The sequence below is a fragment of the Neomonachus schauinslandi genome, chromosome X, assembly GCF_002201575.2.
Source record: "Neomonachus schauinslandi chromosome X, ASM220157v2, whole genome shotgun sequence".
NCBI classification, from domain to species: Eukaryota; Metazoa; Chordata; class Mammalia; order Carnivora; family Phocidae; genus Neomonachus; species Neomonachus schauinslandi.
In genome coordinates this window covers 125,413,271-125,419,423 of record NC_058419.1, presented here as the reverse complement: position 1 = coordinate 125,419,423, position 6,153 = coordinate 125,413,271, and positions in this window count along the sequence as shown.

Below are 6,153 nucleotides of genomic sequence, written 5' to 3'. Positions count from 1 at the left end.
TATCTATCTATCTATCTATCTATCTATCTATCTATCTATCTATCTATCATCTATCCATCCACCGACCCACCTATCCATCCATGCAACCAACCATCCATCTTATCTATCTATCATCTATCTATCTACCTATCTATCTATCTATCATCTATGATAGTGGTTAAGAACTGGGGAAGATTGTACCCCCAAGGGACACTACGCAATGCCCAGAGACACTGTTGGTTGTCACAGTGGGACAGGGGAGTGGTACTGGCATTTGTTGGTTGGAGACCAGAGATGCTGCTCAGCACCCTACAGTGCAAAGGATGCCCCACATCTGAGAGTCATCCTGCCAGATGTCAGTAGTCCCCAGGCAAAGAAGCCCTGGTCTAGCAGATGAAGTTATCTTAAGAGACTGAATCTTTGCTACCAAAACAGCAGGCTGGGAACACCCCCCAGAAAGCACACACTCTGGTGCAGAGTAGTCCCTAAATCAGCCTGTGTGTCTGAAAAGCTGCAGTTAGAATCACCACGTTCTCACAGTCACTCGGGCTCAGGGAAGGTGTTGTTCCTGGGCAAGCACGGCCATATTGCGGCAACTGATTCAGTGGCATTTCTCGCAGGACCTGACCTTTTACAGAAATCCAATATTTGAAAATTCATCTTGCAGACAGCTTCAGAATGTAAGATGTCTCTGCTCCCTGGCTTTGAGAGAGGAAGGTCAGAGAGAGATGATTTGAGGCTCCCCCATCCCACCCAGGTTGTGCTTATATGAGAACCTCTATGCAGAATGTCAGGTGATGCACAGGGGGCGGTGGACAGGTGCTATCGATCCACAGGTGAACACCCTTATGGACAGCCACTGCATCTAAATTGTACCATTCTACTTCATCTTTAAGGGAAGGCATTTCTTTTTTCTTGTTCTTTCTTTTTCTTTTCCTGCCAGCTTATTGTCCCTATTGGCCAATGCACAGACCCAGAGTGACTTGCAGAATTTCCGAGGGACAGAGCCCGAGTCTCTGCTTGGGAAGCTGGCGGCATGGAGCATCAGTTACTAATGTGGTCTAGTGTCTGTGCCCTTGGCCGGGGACTAAGCCCCAGCGGAGTTGGGCAGTTGGATGTCAGAAATGGTGTCTCTCTGTGAAAATAGCTAAATTAATGCCCAAGGGACTGGCAGAAGTCACAGTGTGGTGAGTATCAGACGGATGGGATTGAGGCATGGAGAAACTCAGGAGGATGGAGCATGTACTGTGTGGAGAAGAGAGTACGGTATAGCAAGGGAGACAAGTGGAGGAGAAGGATGGGTGCAGAGACCCATTCTTGGAGACATCCCACTTTGCAAGCCCCCATGCCACAAAAGACGCTCTGAGTGTCTCTGTTGTGATCGATTTCAATTCCCGTCCTGCGAAAGAACAGCAAAACCTCACAAGATTGCAAAGAATGTCCAGAATCTGGAAAGGTTTGCATTCTCTGCATGCACGTGAGTGATGAGCATGCATGAGTCCCTGGAAGATGGATCAGTCTCCTGTCACTAATGACCCCAAACTCAGGGACTCAAACCAACACACAGGTGTGGTCCTGCCATTCTGGAGGCCAGAAGTCTGAAAAAATGGCTCTCACGGGGCTAAAATCAAGGCTCCGACATGGCTGGGTCCTCCCAGAGGCTCCAGGAGACAATCCTTTTCCCCACCTTCGTGCAGCTTCTAGAGCTGCATTCTTCGTATTCCTTGCTCCCTGGTTCCTTCCTGTAAAACCAGCAGGCTAGTGTCATTAAAACTCTGCTTTTGACATCATGTTGCCTTCTATCTGACCTTCCCACCTCCCTCTTAATGAGGACCATTATTCAGCTCACCATAGGCAGGAAAAAACATTTGCAGAGCAAGTGGTGTTCGGTGGATTCTGGAATAAAATGGGGTGGTCAGATGTCCCCCCAGGGCACACACACTGGCTCCCTGTCCAGTCCTTGTATGGTTTATGTCATTAACGTACGATTTTCAGCAACTTGGAAGGCATGATTCTCCTACAAACATACCATGAGCTGCATCAAGGATTTTTTTTTTTTTTTTAAGTGAGGGAGATTCGCAAGCATTAAGACATTGATAGAGGTTCTATGGAGGCTGGAGGGGTTGGTAGATACACGGTCAGGACACTGGAATGAGATGCAAAAAAGCAAATACAAAGCAAATAAATGTCATACAGGCAAAAACCCCATAACTTTAGGGTCATCTCTTCTCTCCAGCAGGCATAACAATAAACTACCCATCATCTGCAAGTTCCCACATCAGTTGGTAAGAGTTGAGCCCTAACCTATAACCAATAGTAATTCATACAAGGTTTCAATTGCTGAGGATCAGGTTCCCCAGATGGTTTCATTCAACAAATGTTCATGCAGGACATGAAAAAGGGGTATGGTATTTTTCTCTTGCCCATTTCCACAGGCTGCATGATTCTTATTGCCTCTGAGTGTTCCATGTGCCATCTGGTAGGAAAGAAGTAACAGATGCTACAAGTAGGTCCATATGGTTTCTGCATTGGAATGGTACAAATGACCTTTTTGAGTGTTGGACTGCAATGGATAAGCCCTTCTCTTGTAGACACTGGGTCCTTGGAAACAGGCTATGATGCATCTCCTGTTCAGTCCTTAAAATCAGGTGCACACAAACACAAGTCAAGAGTCTTAGAAGGGAAAGTAACAGGTGGCTTGAAGAATGTCCAGTCCAAAGGCAGAGCAGAGAGAGAGGAGGATCCAACTGAGGCCATGCCCCAGGTGCTGGGAGGATCTGGCCGGATGCTGTCAGACCCTGTCCTCCCCTTGCCAGGAAAGACCATGCCTCTGCCAGCTGGAGAGGACCATAGGCCCTACCTGTGCATCACCAGATTTGCATGGGTCTTCTCTGCTAGGCAGGTGTCTCCTTCATAGAGAAGTGTAAGGAACAGAGGACAATGTCTTTGCCACATCCCAGGTAGGTGTGGGACATGGGGGCTTCCCATGAGATGGGACAGGTTTCCCAAACATGGGGTGTCCAGATGCTGGTTGACCTGACTGCACACATGTGCTCATCTACACACCACCAGGTACACCGTTCAGGATTTTACAATCCTCACGTGATTTTATTCCCAAGTAGAAAAAAAAATCTGGTAATGGTATCCAGGTAATGTTTCATTTACAACAGGCTTCTTTCTTTTCTTTGTATTAGGTGAGAGAGAGAAAAATAGTTACTCCCAGTGATATATATATATATATATATTTTTTCACATCCCATAAAAGCAACCATTTTAAAGCAAACAATTTAGTTGTTTTTAAGTACATTTATCATGTTGTACAACCAGTACATGTATCTGGTTCTAGAATGTTCTCATTCCCTCAAAAGGAGAGCCCATTCCCTGAGCAGTCACACCCCATCCCCCTGACAACCACGGATCCACTTTCTGTTTTTATGGATTCGCCTATTCTGGATGTTTCTTATATAAATGGAATCATATGCTATGTGCTATTTTATGTGTGGCTTCTGTCACTTACCATAATGTTGGTTTAGTATCTATAGTTAAAAAAATCACTGAAAAATACTCACGATAAGCCTCTAGATTACATGAAAAGATGCACGTGAGAAGCACAAGGAGGTACCACGACACAGGTAATGGAATAGCTGAACTAAAAGTACTCATCACACCCAGGGCTGGTGAGGATGTGCTGCAGCTGGGACGCTCACACGTGGTTGGCAGGGAGGCAAAATGGCAGCACGTCTCTGGAAAACGGGTTGGCGGTTTCTTATGGAGTTAAGTGTACACTCCATGTGGGATCCAGCAATCCCATTGGTAGGTATTTATCCAAGAGCGGTCACAATGCACGTTCACTGAAAACCTGGATGTGAATGCTGAGACCAGCATTCTGCCTGACTTGCCCCAGAGGGGAACCAACTTAGAGTGGGGAATGGATGAAGCACAGTGGCATGCGCATACAATGGGACACCACTCAGCCACAAAAGGGGAGGGACCATTGTTGAGTGCACAACCCTGTTGCGTGTCAAATGCATATTGCTGAGTAGAGGAAGATAATTTCAAAGGGCCAACTACTGCCTGGGGTCATTTATACCATTTTATGGAAAAGGCAAATAGAAGGAGAGAAAACAGAGCAGTGGTTATCCATGATTCTTGCTGGACGAAATGCCAGACTGTATTTTCAGGGGCTGGGGGAAGAGGGAATTGTCCAGGATGATGGAAAAGTTCTGCATCCCACTGGGGTGGTTACATGAATCTGTACATGTGTTAAAGCTTACAGGACTGTACTCCAAGATATGGTAAATGTTGTACTGTTTGTAAAATGTTTAGAAGACCTGCAGGTAGGTGTTCAAAAAATTGAAAAGAGAATGACCATATGATCCAGCAATTCCATGACTCGGGTATTTATCCAAAAGAAGTGAAAGCAGGGACTTAACAGATTTTTGTATACTTGTGTTCATAGCAGCATGATTTATGGCAGCCAAGTGGAAGCAATCCAAGCATCCATGGATGGAGGGATGGATGGGTAAATGGCATGTGGACCATGCATGGAATGGAATATGACTCAGCCTTAAAAGGAAGGACATTCTGCACCTGCTATGATGTGGATGGACCTTCAGGATATGGTGCTCAGTGACATGAGCCAGACACAGAAGGACAAATCCTGTGTGATTCCACGTATACGGGGTCCCTAGAAGAGTCCCATCCACAGAGGCAGAGAGTAGATGGTGGAGTCAGGGCCTGGGGATGGGGAGTCAGTATTTCATGGGGATAGAGCTTTAGTTTGGGAAGATGGGAAGTTCTGGAAATGGATGGTGGGGATGGTTGCACAACAGTGTGAATGTGCTCGATGCCACTGAGCTCTGCGCTTAAAAACAGTTAAGACGGCAAATTGTATGCTGTGTGTATTTTACCACAATTTAAAATTAAAAACAATTTTTCTTTGGTTTGAAAACCCCTAGGTGAAAAAAATGTCTTGCTCTACACAGAGCATGCAAAAACGCTCAGAGGGTTAGGATTGTGTTAGTTGCATATATTTTCATGCCATCCTTTTAAATTGTTTATCTGCAGTGGAATACATAATGGGTCCGTATGATGTATTTGTCCACAGACGTGCCCTGGGGCATGGGTGAAACGCTCTGCCTGCTGTGTGTGGCACTGGCCCTGAGAGCCCGCAGGAGGGACAAACACCCAGAGTCCCTCCCCAAGTCGGGCCCAGAGCTCATAACTGGGCTGAAAGCAATCCTGGGAAGGTGGCAAAGGAGGAAGGCCAAGTGTGGAGTTGTCAGTTGGTGCTACAGACACTCTTGCCTTGATCTGCTTACATTCCTAATCACGGTTCTTGGGTGGGTATCAGCCCTGCACAGATGTGGAAGCTGCCTTAGAGAGGGGCACCTGGTCAGAGCGTGCATGGTCTCAGGTGGGGCTGGGATGCATGCCCACTGGCCTCTCCCCAGCATCCCAGACCCTCAGCACTCTGAAAATGCCACCCCAGGACACCTCTCCTCTGAAAAGTAAGCAGCAGGGCTCATGGGCTTCTGCGGATCTCAGGGGCTGTTTTAAAAATTTATTTCTTCATTTTTGGTCTGGAAAGAAGCCATAACTCACTTGGAATGTTAATGGGGACTTCAGCTTTGCAATTGTAAAATCTAGTACACACAGCTTGAAATGCTTGGAACTGCACTGTATTTGGGATGGCTCTGTGGTTCCTCAAAGGGAGCAATTCGACCCCCAGGGGACACCCGCAGATGGTCACAATGGGGGCTGGCACTGGCATGTGGTAGGGTGGAGACCAGGGACGCTGCTCTACACCCGAGTGCCCAGGATGCCCCACATCAGAGAGTCATTCAGCCCCAGATGTTAATAGTGCTAAGGTAGAGACACCTGTCTCAGCATAACAGATTCTGAATGTCTAGCTGTCCATCTGTCTGTCTATCCATCATATCTATGTATCATCTACCTATCCATCCATCCACCCATCATATCTATCATCTATCTATCAACTATCAATCATCTACCCATCATATCTATATCATCTATCTATCTATCTATCTATCTATCTATCTATCTATCTATCTATTTATCTATCCATTCATCCATCCAACCAATGATCCATCTATCCTTACATCATATCTATCTATCTATCTATCTATCTATCTATCTATCTATCTATCTATC